We start from the raw sequence: 8,460 nt of genomic DNA, 5'->3' as shown, positions 1-8,460 counted from the left end.
CAGTTCTTAAGATTCTATGAGGAAAACTGTAATAGTTAAACATATAAACTAATATGCATTTGTAATGTTGATTGGTCTTAAGACAGCAGAGAACTAATAGTCAGGCCTGTTGAGTCTCTGCATTGTCCTTTGTGAACTGAGATGAGAGTGTTCTTCACAACCCATCCAACACTTTCACACAGCAGCAAGCTGCTGGAAAAGGACAGCAGACTAGCTAACTTTCAACATTTCTTTCCACCATTATTGATCTTTTCATGATTTCCCCCCTCATGCCCACACCTACGTACTACACAAATCAAAACGTTTTGCTTGCTTCTCTGTGTACAGCACCACATAGGAGCACCTACATAAATCCATAGCATCAATGTCCACAAACAGAACCAAAGCAAGAAAGCAAATCCCTTACCATTTTCTCCCTCCTCCAATCAACTTTAATGTTGCCTTGCATGAAAGCTCCTCTACCTATTTTTCTGAAACTTGACAGGTTTCTTACCTAGGGGCACTTCTCTCGTGTCTGCTATTTTCAGACCAGTTGCCAACAAAACACTAGGGATTCTTTTTTTAACTATGTAGAAACTGTAAAGACAATCTTTGTGGCCACTACAGCTAATCTGAAATTTGGCAGGATTCTTCTGCTCTGAAGCATCAACCATGCTGAAATTTTCATCAAATGTTGCTGAAATTTTTAAGAAGTTGTAGACATTTCATTAAAAAGATAAACCCCCAACTTTAAAGGTGCTTAGCACAAAACACTCTAGAGCTTTAACCACTCCATAGTGCCTACTATGCCCACAAATGCCATCCGTAAAAAAAAAAGTTATTACCACTTTGTAAATTATCTGATAGTGAATAGGGAAGGGGAACAAAGCCTCATTTTTGTTCTCAAGCAGATTCAGACCCCGAGCCAAATCTGTCAGCGTCTGAAGCGTTCAGGATGAGGCTGTTTGCCGAAGTGCCAAACTAGAGTCTGACTTGAATCCTGTGGCTGGTGCACCCCTTGACCAAAAACCAGTGCTTTAACAGATTGAAGTCATTTTTGCCTGTTCATCAAAGACAGGTTTCCACTAAAGTACTTGGATCATGATGAACAAATCACAGAAACATCACACATTGCCCAATGACAGAAACAATGGGAAGCAAATAAACTATGGCAGCGCCTTGGCTGGTGTAGTTTCCTCCCTGGTTTAGGGAATGGGTTGGAAGACTGGAACAGTACTGGCTCCTTTGGATCCAAGTCTTCTCATAGTCTTCCCCCAGCATGTCCCTTTTTTGGCTTTACCAACATCAGGACTACACAAATCCGGGGTGGAATTATAAGCTTATTTGTTCTCTGTTCAGTAGTGTCTTAATGGATCAGAATGCCAAACCCCCAAACCTAGCATTCATCTTATTCTAGCAAAAATATACTAGGAACATTTCTTGCCAGGAAAGCCTACTGTCTTTGCCAGGCAGAAAAGACAGAAATAGAGCAGGAGGATTACCCCACCAATACAAAGGAATCGGGAAAGCTCCCCATTAACAAGTGATAATATTGGTCCAACTAGGGATGGGTGAATGTGTCTATTTCACTTCCTCTCAGTTTCATTTTTCAAGTTGTCAAAATTTCCACATCAGTTTGCAGTGAAAATAAAACTCATGAAAATTCATCAGCATTTTAGTGCAAAGTTCTCTGAATAAACACATTTATATGCAATTTTACCTAATATACACATTTGAAAAGCAATTTGAATGCATTGTCCCTTCCTCCATATGTTCAATAACATTCTGAATGATCAGGAACAGGGAGATTTAAATGTGGTCAGTGTAATGAGTACAGGACCTATGATGAACTTCACCTAAATGTGTGGAAGTCAGGAGCAGTACAGTACATATGATCTCATCCCACCTCCACCCCATAGATACAATTAGAGGTACAAAAGACCCTGGGAATCCCCATTTGTACCAAGTCATTCAGATATCTGTAAACCACCCAGAGAGCTTTGGCTATGGGACGGTATACAAATGTAATAAATTATTATTATTATTGTTCATTTCTACCCCGCCTTTTGGCCAAAAGGCCCTCAAGGCGGCTTACAAAAAAATAAACACAAATATAAAAATAGATCAATAAAAACAATATAATTTACAAAAAGCAGCAGCTACAACATCCAATAAAATACATTAACAAATCACAAAGCAAAAATTCGCTCCTCTCTCTTCTTGGCCTTCTAAAAAGGGCCCAGGAGAAAAGATGGGAGGCAAACGCCCATCTCCAAACCGGCAGAGACACACACACACAAAGCAAGAAAAGCCCCTCTAGAAAGAACAGAGAGAGGAAGCCGGCCCAGCAATGGCAGACGAGGGAAACAGCAGCGGAGTCAACACCGTCCCGGGAAATGTGTCTCTCTGGGAAATGTGTCTTTCCGGCAAACCTTCCCAGTCTAGGCTCAAGGCACACTCTCCTCCGCACTCCCGGCACATCCAATAGGCGAAGAAGCAGGACAAAGGCTTGAGGAGGAGGCTGAAGATGGCCATGCCAGTGCTGAAGCAGGTGGTGTTGAGCAGCAAGGAAGGGCAACACAAGCCGTGGTGGTGAGGACGCCGGTGGCGAACAAAAGAGCCAAGGTGAACTCCCAGCTCCCATCACCGGAGACATTGCCCAGGCCGGAAATGCCGCAGTTTTCCAAGCAGGTGAGCATACTGAGGCTTGTTGCTGGCAGAGGGAATGCCTTGGAAGGCAGCTGCATTCTGGATGATGAGGAACTTGAGCTCCATGCTGGCCAACTGGAGGAGCTGCTCCATGTTGGAACAAGCTGTGGCTGTTTGGTCCTCCCACAAACCAGCCTCCTCCTCCTCCTCCTCCTCCTCATTATTATTATTATTATTATAAATAATAATAATATCTGGGGTCCTAATTCCTAGGAAATTCTCCAAGCTGTTTTAAACTAATTACCTCCAAGCTGTTTTAAACTAATTACCGCACACTAATACATAAAATGAAAAAAGGTATTTAAAAGATGGTCCAAGCTTAATCTCATGACTTTGAGCCGCATAACATCGGTATGTACAAAGTTAATCTCACTCCACCTCCACATGTTATCGTGATGATCTGAACAGGGCTTTAGAGATTGTACATTCAGGTTTAACCACACTGGTAAATAAGTCAAACTTTGAAACTGAAACCTGAGTTTCAAAATTTGACAGCTTTTGAAATTTTCTGGAAATTTGTTTCACTTTACCCTTTGGAATTTTTTTTAAAAAAATACTAAAGGAAGATTATCAAGGATTCTTTTTCAACAGTTTCCATATTTACAGGATGATATCTTGGCCCTTGATTCAATACCATTACCTACTTCTTCACATCCCATAATTCTCACCTTAGTCTTTGAATTACTTTATTTCATTTTGCAGATTATATCCAGTAGTGCTGAAGAATAAACATACAAATGACCAACTCCTAAGGCTCCATAGTGGGGTAGATGGTCCTTAAAATAAATTCTCACTATATAATTCCATGGTTGTAAGATCTTTTACTATCCATTCCTATTAAACACTGAATTTCAACTATTTTTAGTTTTGCCATTCATTCATCTCTGACATGTGTATTTCATTGTTCTCCAAGGAACTCAGAATGGTATACGTGTGAGGTTATGCCATTTTATTCACAGAACAATTCCTGTGAGGTAGGTTCAGTAGACTGGGCCAAAGTCATATAATGAGCATCACAGCTGGGTGAGGATTCAGTCCCAGGCCTCTCAAGATCAACACTCTAATAATCACATCACACTAGTAAAAGGACTCATGGGAATATAGGAAGTCTATGTTCCTGGGTCTCAGGCAGAAGTCTTTCTCATCACCTGCCATCTGATCCTTTTTACCAGATATGCGGGAATCCGACCTGGAACTATCTGCATGCAAAACACATACTCTACCACAGAGCAAGGGTCACTCACCAGACATAGTCCCTGAAGTTCCTTCAGTACCAATGGGAGTTCTTCCAATATTTTCATTTATCATTTTTCAGCTCATAATAGTATTTTTACAGTAAATCTACATTGGAGTAAATAACTCTGAGTATTCTCAAAAGAATGATTAATTATTGGATAGGGAGTTAGCCAGCCAGGGAAAGAAAATAATATGCATTGAACCAAAGCTAACTAAGGCTACAATCTTGCACACAATCAGCTGCATGCAAGTCCTTGGGAATCAATGGCACTTACTTATGCATGGATTACTTTCTACAAGATGGCAGTTAGCATGAATATGAAATACACTTCCATAAGCTGCTAACAGAGAGTAACAGACCACCAATAATTCATGGAAAGTGCTTAACAAATAATGCAAAACAACAAGTTGGAATAATATTTAGCTGATTATTTATGCATACAAAAAAGGTGGTATAAATTATTCAGCATGAACTATCTGATCAATTCTAAATGCAATCCTAAATGGTTGAAAATGTTAATTTTTATTGTCTGTATCATTGCTAAATGAACCTGAAGTGGAGGGCACAGATGTGTAAAAAGCAAGATAATATCATTATGTTTCATTGTTTATTTTTTTTTAAAAGTGTTTGTGCATGGAGAACACAGAGAATAAATCCCTTCTAAGCTTATACAGCATAAAAATGGTTGCATCAGCACCTCTCCCACTGATGTTGCTATACTACTGGTGCCCAAAAGATTACTTCAATTCACAATGTTTTTCATTCTTACTGTGGATTGAGTTGCTTGCTTTACCAAATGTCTAGATGGTAGTGAATGTAATGGAGTTCCACAACAGGTGCTATTTATCTACCAATGCCTATTTTCTGACTTGATCATATTTTCCACATCAATACCTAATCTGGGATTTCTTTCTGATGTTATAACAATTCAATGTATGTGTCAAATGCTGATGCTTGAACTAAGGGATTTGCAACAGCACATGTCCTACAAGCAATACATCAAGGGGATATATAGTATATAGTACTGTGCTTTGGAAATAAAAAGAAAAAAGAAAAAGATCTACTGTTATTTTGAAAATACAGCGTTTGAAAATTTCTAGCAACTGTTTTCACCATTTTCAGAGGGTAAAGAACACAGATGACAAACTTATCCAGTGGCAAGGTTTTCTACCATCGTTTTGCTTGGTGGTCTACATTAATGAAAATACAGTGATTTTTTTCTTCTGCCACTCATTCCAATTTGTAGTAAAGATTCCTCACATTTACCATTTGTTACATTGGCTGTTTGTATTAATAATCCATATTAGCTCTGAATGGGAAAGATATTACTCTCAGCTACATAATTTTATAATAGAGTAGTCTTTCACGGAACAGCTTGTCTTTCTGCTTTTTCCCTCCATCAGATCTTAAAGTCAGATTTCTATTCCAAGTGTCGTTTACATATTTCAAAAGACTGCAATACTTACAATTCACTTACATTTTGGTGTACTTCAGCAGATTGCTTTAGTTGTAGAAATTTATGTACATGAATGCATTGTGACTGTAATGAAAAAAAATTAAAATAACAGTTTGCACCTCAAAAAATAAACGCAGGACTATACAGATCTAAAAGCAACACATTCTTCTTTTTAAAAATTCAGAAATTAAGACAGATTAACTCTCCACTTTCATGAACAATGAACTTGGAAGTGGTGATAAAACATTACAGCAATTTATGCAGAAAGAACTAATGTCATCATAGCAACAGAACCTTAATTTTAAATCAGCTATGGTTCTCTATATTGCTGCATAATTTTTAGAAGTAGGCAAACTTCCCCACATTTACCAGGTGGTAAGGTATTTATTTATTGTTACATTTATATCCCACTTTTGCTCCAAGGAGCTCAAGGTGGCATGCAAACAGGGTTCTCCTCCTCTTGATTTTATCCTCACAACAACCCTGTGAGGTAGGTTAGGCTGAGAGACAATTACTAGCTCACCCAGAGAGCTTAATGGCTGAGTGGAGATTTGAACTCTGGTCTCCGAGGTCCTGGTCCATCTCTCTCTCTCTCTCTCTCTCTCTCTCTTCTCCAAAAGCCAGTTTTCATGCAATAACCTCGAGGGCAGTTCCAACAGGCATGATTCTGCTTCCATCTCCTCCATGCATTGATTCACCCTTAGTGTCATCTGCACAGAACTATAGACAGTGAGAAAAGCTGGTGCCGTGATTTTACCTCAAAGATTGCTGCTGCAATTTCATCTCCAGGACCCTACTGTCTGAGCGGTGAAATTGAAGAAAAGAACCACATTCTAACTATCAATTTTGTTTTTAAAAAAGTGTTTTTAAATTTGTATATTTGTATATTTGTTTTTAATTGTTGTAAACCACCCAGAGAGCTTTGGCTATGGGATGGTATACAAATGTAATAAATCATCATCATCATTATCATCATCATCAAGAGGTGGAATTGCACTCTCAGGACACATGTTTAAAACAATTGCAACAAATAATAACACACAATCTGCTTTCCTGAAGTTAATATGACCAACAACTTGGATGCCTTTAAAAGAGGATTAGATAAATACATGGAGGATAAGGCTGTCAGTGGTTAGTAGACATGCCTATTTTCTCTCTTTAGTGTCAGAGGCCTCCGAATAGCTGTTTCTGAGAATTACAAGTGGGGAAGAGTATTGTTGTGCTCAGGTCCTGCTTGCAGGCTTCCCATAAGCATCAGGCTGACCAGTATGAGAACAGGATGCTGGACCAGTTCATGGGCCCTTGACCTGATCCAGCAGGGCTTCTGTTCTTAATATTTAGCTCAGAGTAAAAATGGGGAATGCCTGAAAAGGCCTTAAGTCTCATTTAAAAGCTGCCAGTGGAAGACCCTCTCCCTCTCCCTTGAACAATTTGGTCTATTGACAAGCATCTTAAAATAGAAGAGAATTTCTCAATATTTCAAGTGTCCCTAGTGATATATTTGGCAAGAAACTCATGTGTCTCACACTTCCTTTTCTGCATTTCTTCAGCATTGATTGAATTAGAACTTTTGCATTTTTCTCAAGGTATGTGTACATTTTCTGTTTAAAACACAAAAAGAAATCCGTATTAGATGTGTTTTTAAAAGCACAAAGCACTGAAAAAACACACAGGAATACAGGAAGTTATACTGAGTCAGACCATTGGTCCAACTAGCTCAGTATTGTCTGCACTGGCCAGCAGTTGCTGTCCAGGATTTCAGAGAAGATTATTTCCTAGCCTTATCTGGAGATGCCAGGAATTGAACCTGGAACCTCTGCATGCAAAGCAGATGCTCTACCACTTAGCGACAGCTCTTCTCCATATGTGTGCTTCATGCTGGATAAGTCATTTTGCGAGTACACATATTTTGTACTTGGGAATCTGTGCCCAAGAAGAAGACGTCAAGTGAATTTTAGCCCGAACACACTTTTGATTGCAAGGCTGAGCAGGGGAGCATGCTTCAAGAATGCAGCATTAAAATGCATGTAATCAAGAGATTTTCTGCTGTTTATACCGATGTCTCATTGAAAACTTGCTTAAGCAAGAACACAAGATACAAGTTCTTTTCAAAAGCACTCACTAAAGGCACATAAGTCTGAACGCACGTAAGGCCAGCTCCCTGCTGAAGCTAAGCAGGGTCAGGTGTGGTCTGTGCTTGGATGGGAGACCGCCTGGGAACCTTGAGTTTCATGAAAAGAAAAGCGGGGTATAAATGTAATAAATAAATAAAGGTCCACAAAGGAAATTAAAAACATTAATAAAATAAATAAATAAATAAATAAAAATGAAGCATAAATAGAAGCAGCCTAATAAGCATAGTGTATTTCTGGAAAATGCATTATATAAACTGACTTAAAGTTATCTGTCATTGCATTAAATAAAACAAATGTAAGGCCTCACCTTCACTATATATTATTACTCTAACAGTAATAATGGCCTAGAATGTGTTGGTCATCTCAGTGCCTTCGTATTTACCGATCAGAACATTGGACAGCGGAAGCCATGTTTCTTTTTACTGAGCAACAGAGGCACTGCCAGGTTTGAGGGGTCCCTTCAGGTAACCCTGGGCACCACCACCCTGCCCTGCTGCTTCTGGTCTGTTTCCCCCCCCCACGTTTGTTAGGTGATGGGGCCTCTCTTCTAGGTGCTTGCCTCTGCTCCTGTTCTTTGATCAGAATTCTGCCCACCACTGTGGGGTTTGTTTTGTTTTTACATTTTGGAGTCTCAATGATGTAGCTGCCTGTCATCGGCAATGCTGCCTGACAGGCCAGGTGTAAAGTGCTGTGCTGATATCCAAGGCTGCAGCCAGCTGCCATTATATTTGAAACCATTTCCCCAAAGTGAGAGAGTGCCAGCAGGCTAAGCCAATCAGATGCCACCTTTGTGATCACAGGGCCAATGAAGTCACTGGATTGGTGAGGGAGCGAGGTGAGTGGGCTCAGCCTGTCCCTCTTGCTGCCCCAGTGCCTTCATTAGCTATGTAAGCCATAATTTGGCATCCAGTCCTTTGAGGCAGACTTTAGCTGGCTCCTAAAGT

The sequence above is a fragment of the Rhineura floridana genome, chromosome 2, assembly GCF_030035675.1.
Source record: "Rhineura floridana isolate rRhiFlo1 chromosome 2, rRhiFlo1.hap2, whole genome shotgun sequence".
In the NCBI taxonomy this organism is placed as follows: Eukaryota; Metazoa; Chordata; class Lepidosauria; order Squamata; family Rhineuridae; genus Rhineura; species Rhineura floridana.
The sequence above is the reverse complement of the archived record's forward strand: the minus strand, read 5'-3'. Positions refer to the sequence as shown.